The 19,011-nt window shown below is 37.6% G+C and overlaps 1 protein-coding gene across 5 annotated transcripts in view; it reads right to left on the bottom strand.

Annotated features, from left to right (window-relative positions):
* NALCN (sodium leak channel, non-selective) overlaps positions 1-19,011 on the bottom strand; it is a 308,843-nt gene that overhangs the window by 201,719 nt on the left and 88,113 nt on the right. The window lies entirely within an intron of this gene.

Below are 19,011 nucleotides of genomic sequence, written 5' to 3'. Positions count from 1 at the left end.
ATAGCACTTTGTATTGTCTGGGAGAACTATCTCATTGGAAATGCTACTGCTGATGATGGGAAGAAAGAAAAGCAAGATATATGTAGACAGATCTTTGAAATAGTTCAGGGAATCTAAAATGCCATTTGGGGGAAAGACAGTGTTCAATTCTCATAACATTATGAGGGATGTGTGATTATTTCCCCACTTTATAGATGGGAAAACTGAAGCACATAAAGAGTAAGTAATTTATCTAAGGAGGCACAGATAATAATAGGGGAAGTAGAATTAACCCAGGCATTCTGGAAAGAGGCCCTGCATATCTAACTGTGACGATATCCTGACTCCTGACAACCTTTCTGTGGTTTGTTTTCCCCATCTGTAAAGTGGGTAAATAATATCTCACAGGGTGGTGAAGACTAAATAATTTCATTTCTGTAAAGCAGTGACACATGGTGAGTACTGAATAAATTTTAAGTACTGTTATTGTACAAATTGAAAATAATTGCTTAACGTGATTTTGTGCGAGAACACCTAAGTAAAAAGTAGAGTGCTGAATTAAAGTTGTTTGTAAAACAAATACGATACATGTTGTTATTCACAAAACTATAAACATTTGCACCCAAGAGATTCCACTGTCATAAACAGGTTATTACAGGACATAAAACTAATTATCCATCCAGGTATGTTCTAATCACACAGAAGCTTAAAACGAGAATATGTATATGATTAGATGGCCAAACTAAGAAGGGGGTTCCTAAAGTTGGCTGGTGACCAGCTGTTTCTCTGAGCCTGTGCATGCAGGAAGAATAATTACAGCATCAACGAACCAAAGTGTGTAGAACAGCAGAAAAGCCTAGTGGTAAATGGGGACAAATGGAACAGAAGCAGCTCTGAAAGAAAAGCTGAGAAAGAAGGAAAGCGTATTCTCATTTAGTGAGTGCCTATTATGCTAAGTACTGTACATGAAACATAACTTCATATAATCATATTTGTACAGTGAAAAGTTGTTGCCACGACAACTAGTATTTGTAAATCATATTTGGCATCAAGGCTCTTTTACATATTTAAATGCTAAGGAAATCTCTAATGAGGCAGGTAGGTGGGTGGGTGTGTATAAGAGCAGGTATTATCCATCACATCCTTTTACAGAAAAACAAAGTTAATGAATTTGCCGGGAGTAGAAAGTGATAGAACCAGAAACTGAACCCACACCATCAGGTTCCAAATCTTAAACTCTTTTTTTCTTTAGCATCTTACTTTTATTTTCTCTTGCTCCAGACCAGGACTTTCAAGAGAGTATTTTTTCTCTTACCATCCTTAGTTTGAAGGAAGTCCTTTTATCTTTCCTTAGGAACTATGGTGGCTAAGGATATAGCATACTGAGAACCTCATACAAGAAGATGGCTTTTAAGGAAAAGATTCAGAGAAGAACAGCATGCACAAAAAATAAAACGCCAAAAGAAAACAGAAGTCATTCTTTTCATCAATGATTTATATGTACTAAAAATGTCCAACATTTTGCTTTTGTGGACTGCATATGAAAGACAATTTTCACATAAAACAAATCATTTATGTCCCTTATTTTCTTCTAGTTATTCGAACTAAAACAGAAATGTGGCTACAGAAATCCATTATGAATAACTATTAAAGCTTAATTGTTTTACCAATTGAGCATTTACAGGTAAAATACGAGCACTGTCAATGTAAGGTTAAATTTGAGAGGAACACTGAATCACCCTTCCAATAACTGGCCAGGTCCTTCTTTATTAAATCCACAGGGAATATGCTATTTGGGAGTAAGTAAAAAAATAATATGTTCTAATCTTGAAGAGTTTCCTTCATTTTTCCTATTTTGACACACAAAAATGGGAAAGAAGTAGAAACCCACCATGTGGCTCAAAGAGCAGGGTTTGTTGATACAAAGAGATGAGACATTTGTGAAAATGTAACCAAAAAACTCCCAGAGCAATGCTGACTACTGAAGGAAGTGCTTCCCCTACCTGTGAGCTACCCTCTATCAAAGGCTGTGAAGAAGCTACTAAGAGTTGCAGGAGCAAACCCAATTGGGTAAGACCTTCCTCGTCACTTTTCTGCTCCTGACTTTGCAAAGTGTATGAAAAGAAAATCCCTTTTGGAAAGATTTCCCAATGGTTTGCCACCATTTAAACTGATAAAAATCAAGGTTATGATCATCTTACTTTCTTTGGTAAGTGGACAACGCTGAGGAAGAAAACTAGAGCTGCTCAAACTACTTTGCACACACTGCTCTCCCCCCCCCCCCCCCCCCGCCCCATGCTTCTCTCTGGTCCTCTTAGCTGAGTCCTGTGAGGCAGCCCTGCTCACTGCCATTGTCCTCAAGCTACCCTGGGTTCTCAGACCTCCCAGGAAGCCCGGCTCGCACCTGCCACCTCACTTATCTTGTGTCCTGTGTCCTGCTGCCGCATTTATCTCCCTCACTAGCATGAATTAGCTAACTAACTTGGTGAGCACTCAAAGTTAAAACTATCTTTCACCTCTGTACCTGGCATTGTGAGCACTCAAGAATTGCTGATAAACCAAACAATTATCATGGTATTAAGACATATGAAGGCTTTTTCAAATATCTGCTTTTGTATTAATTCTTCCTCACTGTGAATATTGCACAGATAATTTGGAAGCAAAGGGAATACTTTTACAACTGACTTTATGTTTTGCTGACTTTCCAAAATTCACTTAAAACATATACACATATATAGATTTCAAAGCCCATACTAAATCCTAACCAGAAAGTCTTCCCCTACACTACATCACAAACTAATGATGGAATGTATGGTGATTAACATAACAATAAAAAAATGTAAAGAATTATACCACTCACTTTCCAGGGTCTCCAGCATGCAGAGGGCAGACTATGGAGCTTTTCAGCCTCCATAATTGTGCGACCCAATTCCTATAATAAATCTCTTCTTTTTATTATTTTAAAAAAAAGTCTTCCTCTATTGTTTGATCCACCATGGGAAATTTCTAGAAAATATTATATATTATACATACAAAATATTTTTTCTAGATATACCCCAGAATACTTTTAGTCCATTTTAATTATAGAACTAAACTTGCTAGCTGAAAAGACCACATTTTGTTAAATGAATAATGATTCTACAATACCATGTGGGGATAGAATGCATTCTCCTTCTGCAAAACAATGTGGCCTGCTCCAAAAATATCTCTGCGAAGCTACTGGAATTGTACCACATTCTTGGACCCCAAATTCTTAAAGCAAAAATTCAAGTTGTAGAAGAAACAAAATCACAACACTCAGCTCATCAATTCTAATTTCATTCATCCTTCTTGACCTTGTCCATCGGTGGTTTGAATTTAGTGGAGAAGAAGACCCATTAGTCTACATCTAGAAAATAAATACCCTTTTATTTTCTTTCCACAGGCTGCATGTACTGAGAAATAGCAGATTTTTTTATAGCTCTGAAAAAGATATATTTCCATTGTTTTGACTATCTTTAGTATTACATTTATTGTTTGGCTATCTTCTGTTCTTTTTCCATAAAAAAGGTGATAAATTGTGTCCTGGGAATATTCCCTATTGTTTCTTCTAGTCCTAGGTTACACATCACCATTGAGTCATTCAACTTTCAAAAACAGGGCCACAAGATTGTAGTGACAACTAATAATAAGCTAGTAACGTGAGGTCCCACCATCAGACTCCTCTTCAAACACAAAATATATGTGGTGCTCTTCTAATAATGGCGATACCCAATCCATTGTGAAAAAAATTGGGCAGTTAGAATTGGTCATGTAACCTTGAGACAGTTGAATAAATAAGTATATCAGGCCCTAGTATGAACAATAATAACCTTTATCCCCATGCTCAGAATTCCCAATAGAACCACGAAGGTTCCTTTTAGGACCATCCATTCCATCCTCTCTCTCAATATTAGGATCCTTGGAGCAACATTGCTGAACTTTAATCCTTCCAGTGATATGGAACACACATCCTCTTGAGGCAGCCCCATCCCAGGTCAGGCAACCCATCCCATTGGATGTTGGCTCTGGCTCCATCCCTCTGGAATCTGCTCTTAGCTTTGCAAAGCATAGCAAGCTACAGGAGTCTAGAAGTGGTCCCTGTACTTCCAGAGTGAGTCATCCCTCCTTCTACCTAGGTCATCCTGCTATAGATACTTGTCTTCTTATCTGGTCCTTCAACATATTCAGCCTGTTGTACCTTTTATGAAACTGAGCTCATTGTCTGTCTTCACTTCCCACCAGGGCACAGATTCTCACTTATGGGGGGCACAATGACAATATTCTCATTACTCAAGAACATCAGTTTCCTTCCAACTTTTCTAAGTTGCTCTTTCTGTTCCTCTGGCTAACTTTGATTGGATCTCACCCTTTTTGGAGATCAGCTGATCAACTTTTCCTCTTCTACCTTCTAGGTTGAGCATCCCCCTCAGTTGGAAGGGAGAATGAAGATATATGTTTCTCTACCACTACACATGAATGTCTGTGATCTAAAAGTGCATTCAATAATCTGCCCTTAAGCAGTATATTTTACTGTGAAAGGATATAATCCCCATCCTAGACTCCAAATGGATGCCTTTTTTAGCAACTACAGTTGCAATGACCAAAAATTCAGTCCCGAAAGGGGATCAGATAAGAGAACACATATAAAGAGCTTGATCTTTGCATGTTTCCATTACTAGAAATACAACTTGTTCAAGATGGGATGGGCGGTGCTTCATTGGCATTTATTTGTTTTGTCATGTCTGCATTTATATAACTTATTCTCCAATGAAATTTTATTTTTAAACTCTGGAACTGCTCCAGGGAGCAATATTTTGATGAAACCACATAACAAATAGGAAAAGAAGAGCTTTGCATAGCTTAAGTGGGGAATTTACTGAAGCCACTCAAAGGTAAGTTGTCCTCTCTGTTTGGATCTACATAGAATTCACTGTTATTTAAATCCTGAAGTGTCATTGGCTTCGGTGACGCTCTAGCCAGCGTTCCTCAGCTTTGGCACTAGGGACATTTGGGACAAAATAATGCTTTGCTGTGGGGGGGCTGTTCTGTGCACTGTAGCATCCTTGACCCCTACTCACCAGATTCCAACAGCACTCCCATCCCCCAAGTTGGGAAAACCAGAAATGCTTGTAGACATTGCCTAGTATCCCCTGGGGGGCAAAATTGCCCCTGGTTGAGAACCACTTTTTTACCTTGACAGTCTTTCTGATTCTGTAGCTCTGCCCTGTGGTGCCTACCTAGCTCAGGGCCTCGCATATGATTTGTCTTTATTAGGTATTTTGAACTGAATTGAAGTTCCTCTCTTGACACAGGGGAAAATGGAACAGTTGTGGGATTTCTCAAAATTTCTCCTCCTTTGGCTTATTATGGACAGTTTGGAGGTTAAACAATTTTAGGCCAAAGGAGAGACCTAAAAATGCATTTCTGGACTATATTTACAATAGTCTACATTTGAATTTGACATTTTATTCATCTCTAAAGATTGTTGAAGGCTAAAAGCCTAGATCCTAAGACATCATTTGTTTGTAGAAAGTATTTGCCACACAGTGGATAGCTCAATATTACCATTACATTAATATTATGAGTTTTCTGTTGGAAGAAAAATCTTATTTTTTTTTTTGCTTCCTGCAATTTTATAAGATGACTGTGCACACACGCATCCCAAGGGGAATATTTTCATTTGCGAAATGAGATATTATAAGTATATTAATTAAGTTTAAAAAAAAAATCACATATTTTGAATGAAATAAGTGGGCACAAAAATTTTCCTCACCAAAAATTATAGTGGCACTTTCTGAATTATTCCAAGACAAACCACAAACACACACATTTTACAAGTTTCGCACCTGAATCAAAAGGAGGCATTCACTACATTCAAGGACAAACACAGAAGAAAACGGACTCATCTGTGGTCCACATTCAGGGATCCGGGCTCTCGGGACCATGAAGCAGAGTGTCAAACGGAAGGCTGCTGAGCGGTGCATGACACGTGTGGGCGTAAGTCTCAACAGTGGAATCTGAGCAGCCATGACCAAATTTCAAACAGCATGGCGGCCTCTCTAATTCAATTACATCTCATAGCTTGGGGTCATATTTGACAACAGAATCTACACTGAAATCCTTTTTGTTTTGGTGAGCTCCTAGTCTTTTTCATCTCTGGCAACTTCCCCCGTTTCTGGTATAAACTCTCTCCCACACATTTTAACCACATATTTAGACTATTTTAGCCAACGGTCAGTTGTGAGATTCACTGTAACTTTTTACAATATGTCTTTCTCCCACCAAACTGCCCCACGCCACCTCATTGTTTACCTCTTCACGTGAATTGCACACTCAGACCCCGAGAGTTGGATCTGTGGTGGTAATACATTTTACCCAACAGTGGTTATTATAAAAGCAAATGCCAAGGAGAGAGTTGTATTCTTAGAGTGGACGTCTGGGTTCAACGTAATAAAGCTCTGTCACTAAGGCTGAACACGTATCCACATACATGAAATGTGGATCAGGTCAGCAGACCAGCATTAGCAAGAAAGGCCCATCCTGAATTACAGAAGTTTATTGAACAATAAACCAGCTAGAATTAAATTACTTGGGATGATGTCACCTTTCTAATGAATAAAACCTTTATGAACAATGTTTTCTATTCCTTGGAATCGTGTTTAATTTTACTAAGATATATATGACGCAAAATAATGAATTCAAGTCTTTTGCCTGATAGTGATGTAACCTTATGATTACAATAATCTACACAGAACTCATAGACATGCTCATCTAATGAGCTATACATATTCAGCCTGAGAACTGCCATGTGGCCGTCAAAAGAGCAAAACAAAACAACACTTTTTATTTGCTATTCCAGAACATGGAGCAAACACAAAGGGACTTCTTTTATTCTCAATGTTTTAAAATGTATTTATAAACCTTATGTTTTTGACTTAAACTTTAGCTTAGTTTTTTTTGTTTGTTTGTTTGGTTTGTTTGGTTTGTTTGGTTTCTACTGTTAAGCACTCATTTGGCACCACATTGCCTCACTGGTGAAATCACTTTGTTATCTTAACCTCACTCACAGCACTAAAGTTTTGCAGTAGGATCAAAGGCCCTATAGGAAAAAGCATGTATATGTTTATATACATCTTCTAAGTTACACTTTTTTAATAAGTAATAAAGATTCTTAGTTGAAATGTATTTCTTCAGATGTAGAAAATTTCTAAACTTCCAAGTTCTGAATATAAAATACTTCTAGAAAAGGAGAGGTGAAAGCTTTAACTATAGTATTCACAAATGGAAAAAGAAGTGTTGACAAGGCCGGATGCTGACACTGGCAGGAAAGTTTAGGTATTAAAGTAGAACAGTTCCAAGGACGCTTAGCCCACATGCCAACGAAAACACTCCAAGCCTCTTGTGCTGGGCTATTTCCATGTAGGCTGGGAATGAAAGCAGCAAAGGAGAGGTCATGACAGAGACCTGTTACCCTCTGCCTTTGAGGAGCCTTGACTTCAGATCTAAAGAATTTCTTGGAAATTCACTTTCTGTTAGTTGACTTTAAAAAACTAAGCTTAGCCATAATTAGCTTTTAGTTACCTTCCCTAGCATTCAAACTGTCCACTACTTCTTATCTATTGACATTGGGCCAGCCAGTTAACCATTCTGGGCCTCAGCTCCCCATAGATAGAATACAGCAATGATGGTATGTCCCGGTCACCACTAATGTATTAAATAATGTTATTTAGCTGTCTTTTAATTTTCTCAAAAAGCAAGCAATACATATCATGCCAAAAATACGGTTTCTTTTAGAGTGTTTGAGCTTTGTCACCCATCTTTGAAAAATTTACTGGAAACTACAATCAAAAGAAATAAAGGCAAAAAGACCAGAATTTCATGTAATTTTTAGGGAATTAATAGTTATGACATTAGAATTTCATAATAATGCAAAATTAGAACCAAGTATTCAGAAAAAAGGACCAAGACTTTCTTGTCTTCATATTTTGAGACACACATAATTCATATCTCTGTATCATCATGCAAAAGCAATGAAAAATGAGAATTAACTCTAAGGTTAAACCTGGTCCATCTGCCTCAGAATAGCCACAATAGTGAGAATTTGTTTTGATTTTAATAGGAAGGCTGACTGACTTAGTAAATTGGCACAGGATCAAAAGATCAACCAAAATTGGAAACAAATAATTGACATTTTTGTTCACAAAGGCATGTTAAAATTGAATCAGGTCTAAGTGGGAAGGAAGAAAAATAGCTGAGTGATATTAACCAAATTTAATTTACAATAAATATGAATAAAAATAACATATGACTTTAAATAAAAATAAAGTTCTTATTTGTGTTATGATAAATATAAAATGTCCATGATTTATAATAAAAAGATTTAAAAATATATATGATACTATAAAACAAAAAACAAGAAGATTTTGGTGAGTTCTACCAAACATTTAAAGAAGAGTTAATACCTATTCTTCTCAAACTATTCCAAAAAATAGAAAAAGGAAAACTTCCAAATTTATTCTATGAGGCCAGCATTACACTGATACCAAAACCAGACAAAGACACTACAAAAAGGCCAATATCTGATGAACCCAGATGTAAAAATCCTCAACAGAATACTAGCACACCAAATTCAACAATGCATTAAAAAAATCATTCATTGTGATCAAGTGGAATTTATTCCTGGGTTGCAAGGGTGGTTCAATATTTGAAAATCAATCAACATCATACATCACAAGAGAAAGGATAAGTACCATATGATGGTTTCAATAGAAGCGGAAAAAGCATTTGACAAAGAACACCATCTATTCACGATAAAAACCCTCAGCAAAGTAGGTTTAGAGGGAACATACTTCAACATAATAAAGGCCGTATGGGAAAAACCCACAACTAACATCACCCTTAATGGGAAAAAACTGAGAGCTTTCCTCTTAAGGTCAGGAACAAGACAAGGAAGTCCACTCTCACCACTTTTATTCAACATGGTACTGTAAGTCCTAACCACAGCAATCAGACAACAAAAAGAAATGAAAGGCATCCAACTTGGTAAGGAAGAAGTAAAACTTTCACTATCTGCAGATGGTGTGACACTATCTATAGAAAACTCAAAACACTCTATCAAAAAACTGATAAAGGAATTCAGTAAAGTCAAAGGACAAAATCAATCTACAGAAATCTGTTCCATTTCTATACACCAATAATGAAGCAGCATAAAGAGAAATTTAAGAAAACAATCTCATTTACAATTACACCAAAAATAATAAGAGACCTAGGAACAAACCTAACAAAAGAGGTGAAAGAGCTGTACTCTGAAAACTATAAAACACTGATGAAAAAAACTGAAAACAACATAAAGAAATGGAAAGACATTCCATGCTCATAAATTGATAGAATAAATATTGTTAAAATGTCTATACTACCCAAAGCAATCTACAAATTCAATGCCATCCCTATCAAAATACTAACAGCATTTTTCACAGAACTAGAACAAATAATCCTAAAATTTGTATGGAACCACAAAAGACCTGGAATAGCCAAAGCAATCTTGAAAAAGAAAAGCAAAACTGGAGGCATCACAAATCCAGACTTCAAGTTATATTACAAAGCTGTAGTAATCAAAACAGGATGGTACTAACATAAAAACAGACACATAGAGCAATAGAACAGAACAGAAAACCCAGAAATAAACCCATAATTTGTAGGTCAACTAATCTTTGACAAAGCAGGAAAGAATATCCAATGGAAAAAGTCTCTCCAACAAATGGTGTTAGGAAAACTGGAAAGCAACGTGCAAAAGAATGAAACTGGGCCACTTTCTTATATCATACACAAAAATAAAATGGATTAGAGACCTAAATGTGAGGTCTGAAACCATAAAAATCCTAGAAGGATAGGCAGTAACTAACTAAAGCATAGGTAGGTAGGAACTTCTCTGACATTAGCTGTAGCAACTTTTTGTAGCAACTTTTGAAGGTAGGTCCCCTGAAGTAAGGGAAACAGAAGCAAAAATAAACTATTAGGACCACATCAAAATAAAAAGCTTCTGCACAGCAAAGGAAGAAATCAACAAAACTAAAAGGCAACCTATGGAATGGGAGAAGACATTAGCAAATGACATCTGATAAAGGGTTAGTATCCAAAATATATAAAGAACTTATAAAACTCAACACCCAAAAAACAAATGGGCAGAAGACATGAACAGACATTTCTCCAAAGAAGACATATAGATGGTCAACAGACATATGAAAAGATGCTCATCATCACTTATCAGGAAATGCAAATCAAAACTACAGTTTAGATATCACCTCACACCTGTTAGAATGGCTAAACTCAACAACACAAGAAACAACAGGTGTTGGCAAGTATGTAGAAAAAAAGGAATACTTGTGCACTCTTAGTGGAAATGCAAACTGGTGCAGCCACTGTGGAAAACAGCATGGAGGTTCCTCAAAATAGAACAACCTATGGTCCATCAATTGCACTACTAGGTATTTAACCAAAGAATACAAAAACGCTGATGTAAAGGGATATACATACCCCTTTCTTAAAGAAGCATTATTTACAATAGCCAAGGTAGGGAAGCAACTCAAGTGTCTGGATGACTGGATAAAGGAGTGGTATACATATACAATGGAATATTACTCAGCCACGAAAAAGAATTAAATCCTGCCATTTGCAATGACATGGATGGAGCTAGAAACTATAATGCTAAGTGAAATTAGTCAGATAAAGACAAATACCATATAATTTCACTAATATGTGGAATTTAAGAAATAAAACAAATGAACAAGGGGTAGAGAGAGAGACAAGCCAAGAAAGAAGACTCTTAATTATAGAGAACACACTGATGGTTACCAGAGGGGAGGAAGGTGGGGGGATGGGTGAAATAGGTGATGGGGAATAAGGAGTGCACTTGTCATAATGAGCACCAGGTGATGTATGGAATTGTTGAATCACTGTATTGTATACCTGAAACTAATATAACACTGCATGTTAACTATACTGGAATTAAAGTTTAAAAAACCAAGAAGATGTTCTAATATAATTCATACTAATATTATAGTTGGATAGTTACAACTTAATAGGATATATTAGCTAATTATTAAAAAATTAAAACTAGACATGGGGAATTTTTTGCCAAATATCTTCACATTGATGCATGTGCACAAAAATATTCATAAAATTTTTCTTGTATTTGTTGTCTACTTTCTTCCATAAACTCTTCAGACTAAAACGCTTAAAAATGGAGTTTTTCGACTGGGTTAGGTTTAGTATTTGGATGTGTCACAGATTCAATTTTAGATTTATTAAGATTATACTAAGATTGAGAAACATTTTGCGTGCATTAAAAGTTGTGTTACTAAGGAAGCAAGATGCTACATATTCCTACTTGTCCAGCATTTCCAATGTAAACCAGAACTCTATGTAGGTGAAATAAGGATGTGAAGAAGTAGTAATAAATTAACTATAAAAATTTTAGTAGACTTCATTTATTTACAGCACTTTTAGGCTTACTGAAAAATTGAGCAGAGAGCAGAGAGAATTCCTATTTATCCCCTCTTACTGCACACTATCCCTGTTATAAACATCTTGCATCAGTGGGGTATATTTGCTACAATTGATGAACCAATGTTATTATTAAGTCAAATCCATAGTCCATTAGGTTTAATTCTTTGTATTTTATAGTTAGAAGGGTCTCAAAAAATATATAATATTATGTATCCACCATTACGGAATCATAGAGGTTAGTTTCACCATTCTGAGAATCCATTATGCCCCACCTATTTGGCCCTCACCCCCTCCTGTGAGCCCCTGGTAACCACTGATCTCTTCACTATCTCTACAGTTTTGCCTTTTCCAAAATGCCATATAGTTGGAATCATACGGTATATACACAGCCTTTCAGAGTGGCTTTTTTCACTTAGAAATATGCGTTTCCTCTGTGTCTCTTGGTGGCTTGACAACTCATTTATTTTTATTGCTGAATAATATTCCATTGTATGGATGGATGTGCCACAGTTTATCTCAAGCTGTGTCCTATGGAGGGGAATCTTGATTGCTTCCAGTTTTTATCAATTATGAATACTATAACTTTATATTAAATCTTGAATTCAAGTAGTATCGGTCCCCTGACTTTGTCATTCTTCAGTGTTGTGTTGACTATTCTGGGTTTTTTGCCTTTCCATATAAACTTCAGAAACAGTTTGTTGACATACACAACACAATATGCCAGGATTTTGATTGGGATTGTGTTCAATCTATATCTCAAATTAGGAAGAACTAATATCTTTAACGCTCTGCTGATAAGTGCATACATGTTAAAGACTGTTTTCTTGGCAACTGATCCCTATGTAATAACATAATAATGTAATGCCTCTCTTTCTCCCTGATAATTTTTCTTGTTCTGAAGTCAGTTTTGTCTGAAATTGATATAGCTACTTTTGTTTTCAATTCACTAGTGTTATCATTGGTATATCTTTCCCCATCTCTTTATTTTTAATCTGTGTCTTTATAGTCAAGGTGGATTTCTTGGAGACAGCACATGGTTGGGCATTAATTCTTTTTATTGACTCTCTTAGTTTCTTTTAATTGGTATATTTATCCCATTCACATTTAAAGTGCTTATTGATATAGATGGATTAATATGTACGATATTTATAACTGTTTTCTTTTCACTGCACTTGTTTCTTGTCTTCTCTCTCTCTTTTTGCTTTTTCTGGTTTTAATTGAGTATTCTATATGATTCCATTTTTACTCCTTAGTATATTAATTACATTTCTTTAAAAACATTAGTGGTGGGCGCCTGGGTGGCTCAGTTGGTTAAGCGACTGCCTTCGGCTCAGGTCATGATCCTGGAGTCCCGGGATCGAGTCCCGCATCGGGCTCCCTGCTCAGCAGGGAGTCTGCTTCTCCCTCTGACCCTCTTCCCTCTCGTGCTCTCTCTCTATCTCATTCTCTCTCTCAAATAAATAAATAAAATCTATAAAAAAAATAAAAATAAAAATAAAAAAATAAAAATAAAAACATTAGTGGTTGCCTTACAGTTTACGATATACATTTACAACAAATTTAAGTCCACTTTCAAATAACACTGTATGACTTCATAGACAGTGTAGGTACCTTATAATAGAGCGTTCCCTCTTCCTTCCTCCTGTCTATTATAACATTGCTGTTATTCACCTCACTTACCCATAAGCCATGACCATCTAATAAATTGTTGCTATTATTATTTTGAATAAACAGCTATCTGTTGGGTCAGTTAAAAATATTTTATTTACTTTCATTTAATCGTTTTCTTCTCTTTTAAATTCTTTATTTAAGTTCAAGTTAGTTAACATATAGTGTATTATTAGTTTCAGGGGTAGAGTTCAGTGATTTCTCAGTTGTATATAACACCCAGTGCTCATTACACCAAGTGCCCTCCTTAAAGCCCATCACCCAATTATCCCTTTCCCCCTACCACCTCCCCTCCAGCAACCCTCAGTTTGTTTCCTAGAGTTTGGTGTCTCTTATGGTTTGCCTCCCTCTCTATTTTCATTTTATTTTATTTTTCCTTCCCTTCCCCTATGTTCATCTGTTTTGTTTCTTAAGTCTTCTTTATGTAGATCTGAGTTTCTGATCTGTATCATTTTCCTTCTCTAAAGAACTTTTATCATTTCTTGCAAAGCAGTTCTGCTGGCAACAAATTCTTTGATTTTGTTTCACTGAGACAGTTTTTATATCTCCTCACCTTTGAAAGATAATCTCTCTGGATACAAAATTCTAGGTTGTTCAGTTTTTTTTTTTTTCTTTCAACACTTTCAATATTTCACTTTACTCTCTTCTTGCTTGCATAGCTTCTGAATCTCTAGAGGTCCAATATAATTCTTATCCTTATTCTTCTATAGGTAAGGTGTTTTTTCCCCCCTTTGGCTTCTTTCAAGATTTTATCTTTTTCATTGGTTATCCTCAGTTTGAGTATGATATACTCAGGTGTAGCTATTTTGGTGCTTACCCTGCTTGGTGTTCTCTGAGCTTCCTTGATCTGTGGTTTCATGTCCAATATTAATTTTAGAAAATTCTCAGCCATTATTACTTCAAATATTTTTTTTTAAAGATTTTATTTTATTTATTTGAGAGAGAGAGAGAGAGAGAGAGAGCGAGAGAGCAAGCCCAAGAGGAGGTAGGGTCAGAGAGAGAGGCAGACTCCCTGCTGAGCAGCGAGCCTGATGTGGGACTCAATCCCGGGACTCTGGGATCATGACCTGAGCCGAAGGCAGTCGCTTAACCAACTGAACCACCCAGGCGCCCACTTCAAATATTTCTTCTGGTCCTTTTTCTCTTTCATCTCCTGGCATTTCCATTACATGTATGTGAGACCTTTTGTAATTGTCCCACAGTTCTTTGTCATTCTGTTCCATTGTTTTCATTCTTTTTTCTCTTTGCATTTCACATTGTGAAATCTCTATTGAAATATTTTTTATCTCATTGTTTCTTGACTCAGTGTGTCTAGTCTACTGATAAGCCTATCAGAGGCATTCTTCAATTCTGTTACAGTGTTTTTATCTTTAGCATTTCCTTTTGATTTTTTCTTAGAATCTCCATCTCTCTACTTAATTGCCCATTTGTTCTTGCATGCTGTCCACTTTTTCCATTAGAACACTGAACATATTAATTAAAGTATTTTAAATTCCAAATTATTTGGTAGCTACTAAATCCCTGTCATATTTGAGTCTGGTTCTGATGCTTGCTTTGTCTCTTCAGATTGGGTTTTTATTTGGTTTTTATTTCACTTTTATCATGCCTTGTAATTTTTCATTGAAAGTTGGACATGATGTACTAGGTAACAGTGACTTAGATAGGTAGGCCTTTTGTGTGAGGTTTCATGTTAATCTGGCTGAGGGTTAGGCTGTGTTTAAGGTATATTGTATCTGTAGGTGTAAAAGGCTTCAATTTCCTCTATTGTGCTGGTTTCTGTGTCTCTTGCTGTTTTTAGGTTTCCCTAGAAATTCCTCCTAAATAGCATCTGTGTCTTGTAGCTGAGTTGCAATCCAGTTATTTTGGAGCCATTAATAGGATGACAAAGTACTGGGGAAGAAAAATGTTCTATAATCATATAATTAAATCTCAGTTTTCTTAGTCAGACTGAGTCCTATGCCGTGACCTTCAGAAGAGTTTCTTCACCTATTTTTCTCAGCTTATGTGATACAAGAAAGCCAGAGGGGGCTCCAGTCCTCCACCTGCCCTCCCTCTGGGTCAGAGGAGACTCAGAAAGTAGATATCCTCAGGAGCATGGCTTTGTTATGGAGAACAGAAGGCTCTGAGTTTACTTCCGAATGGTCACTGTGCCTCTCTCCCCCTGTGGGAAGCATGAGGGAATTTTTCTCTGATCATCACCATAAGAACCTGGCAGGGCTCCTGATGGTAAGTCATGAAAATGTGCTCCCCACCCCTAAGACTGGAGGGATTTTGCACTCAAGCTAGTCTATGCTCAGTCTTCACCAATTAGCCACTTAAAGTATAAGTATCTCTGGCTCTAGTGGCTTCTGTTCCTGGGGAGCTATGATTCCCTGTTTTTGCTGTCTCTCCAAATTTCAAGGCAGCTCTTTGCCCTGTGACCCCAATTATCTGTTAGACCTAAGAAGCATTGTTGATTTTCAGAATTATTGATCTTCAGTTTGGTGAGCTTGCTTTCTTGTGAAAACAGGATTGACAAATTCCAAGCTCTTTACATGTTGGAGCAGAAACCAGAAGCTGTCAACTAACTTCTTTTTGATTTAAGATATGGGCCAGAAATAGCATGGATAAATGAGCATATTTGATTAAAATGAGAATTCTAAACTAATGTGTGCAGAGGCATGATTCTCTACTCATATGTAAGCTAGTCTGCTTGGTCACAATTTGGTGCATGTATTAGTACCAGCATAGAAATGAAAAGGCTATGATTGGCACAAAGTAAGGCTAGATTGTGAGAGTGAAGCCTCCCCTGGCTGGCTTAAAGTCACTGTGTCAGAACCTTACTGTGCCACGTGTCATTTCCCCCACTACTGGTTGTTTCTCTTACACCTTAACATCTGCCTGTTCTTCTGCTTGATTTTAACCACAAACTCTAAGGCAACATTAAACACAGACAACATAGTGATAATAAGACAGTGGAGAAAGAGGAAGGAAAAAACAGTCATTCATGGGATATGGTTCAAGTGTCCATTACATAATAGCACAACAAACCTAACCGAAGCCAAAAAAGCTTTGCGCAGCTGTGATCTGGCCTGCTTATGCCTGGAATGAGGTCTCTCTACGCTCTCATTAGGCACACTGGCAAGACTGCTGGACCAGACCAGAGTGCCTATGGCCAGGAATCGCTCCTTTCTAGCAAGTATCTGAGCTCAGGACATTAAAAGAGCAATTACACATTTGCACTGTGGCTGATGGGGTGAACTTTTTACCCCTAGACAGGAGAACTGCAGAAAAATCATCCCTGTCAACACTACTTAGTATCCAATACCCAGCAAAATACGTCTGGAATATGGAGCAATTATTTAAAGCTTTAATAAATCTTTCAACTCATTATTTAGCAGGTATATATGCTTACTCTTCCATCAGTCATTTATTATTATTATTGTTAGCTGATATATCCCAGCATTATACAATTGACAGAGGGTTTTAATGAACTTCCATTATGGATTAATTCAACAACCCTGGATGTTTATCCAACTCTCTTATCTGACTGACACCGTGACTCTGCCTTCCCATCAATGGTGTTTATTTATGGGCTTGGGAATAAGTTATCTACCTATGTTAGCTGTGTTTTATAATTCTCTTAAACTTGAATAAATTTGCTATTGTCTTCATGGACTAATATCACATTTCCAGCACAAATCAATAAAGTTTAAAGGAGTTTAAGGACTTCTATCAATGACATAGCTACTTTAGTGAAAAGGCCCTTTCATTTGGCCCATTTAACTTTTCTAGCCTTTTAACCTTTGTATTTTGACCTAGAATTCTTGAATATCTCTTACTTTAAAGAGAGACAATAGTCAAAAGACTGATATTCAAGGTTCAATCTTATTTGCATGAAAAATTCACACCCAGCAATCTCTTACTTTTTCTTCCCAAAAGCTTTGATTTTAAGGGATGGATTAATCAATGCCATTTACCTTATTCTATCAGTAGAATCTAGTCTTTTAAAAAGTCTGCCCAAGTTTTAAAGTTTAACATTTACTTTCCCTCCCCCTGTGGACTGCAAGCACCACAAGAGTAGTGACTTTGTCTTGCTCACAATCACATTCCTAGAGCTCAGTGCCTGGCACATAACATAAAGATAAACATGAAAGTAACAAAGCAGAGAGTAGGTTAGGTCAGGAAGAGGAGCTGGTGGAAACAAAGAGGAGACAGGCATCAGAGGGAAGGGTGTGCTGGACACTGCGAAAATAGCAATTACAGAGGTCAGCAGACTTTGAGAGCTGGCCAGGCTGCTCATTTGCCATCTTGGAGGGGATCCAGACGTGGACCATTCGTATTAATTTCTAGGAAGAGACGGTGCCTGGGGCCAACTGGTGACCCACACCAGCCACCAGGGCTCCCAATACTAGGACAGAAAGCTGAAAGATGCTCTATGGCCCTAACCTGAGCAGAGTGGCTGCCCATTCCCAACTCTCCCTCCCCCAACAAAGCATCACTCTAGCTTAGTGGTTCTACTTCTCCCCAGCAAGATCTTCATTCTGTTGCCTCATTTGACCCTTTTTCCCTGTAAGGGTCTTCTGTGAGGTGCATAGATCCATTGTCCTTCTCTCCATGTTGGTAAATCCTTGAGGTCCGGTGGTGCTGGTGCTCACAGATCTGCATCCCCCCAGCTTGGATTCCAAACATTACAATATGTCTCCATTCACTGATGAAGCTGAGCCCTGTGACGAGTTGGCACCGGCCAGGCTTCAGCTCATTTACTCCTCACAGTCTTACTAGTACTATGAATCCCAATTTACAGATGAAGAAAGTGGGGGCAGAGACAAATTAAGTCATTTGCCCAAAGTTGGGTGGCTAGGCAGTGGCAGTGGTGGGACTTGTACACACGATCTTTCGACCTCTTCACCTGCCTTGATCTACACAAGTGCGGCTCTCAAGTACATTTTCTTGACTTTTAAGAACCCAGGCTACTCCCTGACATTTGTGAGGTAAAAGCTGGGGTTTTGAAGAGACACTTCCAGTTGCTGGAAGAGTTAAGTGTGGGACAAGCATGCAGAGCATGAATGAGGCTGTTCCATAAACATCAGTGGCAATAAGCAAGGATGAGCAAGTTGTTCATGGCCATCACTACCATGAACTTCTCAGCCAGAACAGAGTCTCAGCTTCATTTTCTTGCACCATTACAGAGATCTCTGGTTGCCCAGCTCCCCTCTGTCTCATGGGGGAAAAAAACCCATGGCTCAGAATGGTCAGGCTCTCTGCAGAACGCTGGTAGCCTGAGCTGCAGGAGACAGCTCCTGCCCAGGGAAACCACGGATGACTTCTGGCCACAAAGCCAGAGAAACAATAACCTTGAGCTCCCTGGGATTTTCACAGACTTACACAGATGGAGAGAACCATCCTGTTACACGCTAGGCCCTTCGTATGGTGTAATTCTATATCAACACACTGCCACGTTCATTCTTATCACTTCCACTTTATAAATGGGGAGAGTGTGACTCAGTGAGTCCGAGAAGCTTGCCCAAGGTCCCCCAAAGGTGACTGAAGCAGTATTCTCATGTTTTCCTCCAACTATGTTCTTTCCACTCTGCCACGCATGTCTGAACTTTCTGAAACTTTTCTTGGCTTGGTTTTGAGGAATTTGAACAAATTCCTGTCTGGTATACTTTGTGAAAGCAAAATTCTGCTTTTAAAATTAAACAGACTAGCCCAAGGAAAGGGAAGAGAGGGGAGATGAAAAATCTTCCCAGTGTCTTTGGATTAGCCGTAGTTCTTTCGTGTTTGTTTGGGATGAGGACAAAGAATTCATCTGCCATCTCTCCACACCGACCATGTTCCTCACATTATTGTCTG

This window comes from Zalophus californianus, chromosome 3 (assembly GCF_009762305.2).
Source record: "Zalophus californianus isolate mZalCal1 chromosome 3, mZalCal1.pri.v2, whole genome shotgun sequence".
In the NCBI taxonomy this organism is placed as follows: Eukaryota; Metazoa; Chordata; class Mammalia; order Carnivora; family Otariidae; genus Zalophus; species Zalophus californianus.
This window is presented reverse-complemented; position numbering and strand designations above follow the sequence as displayed.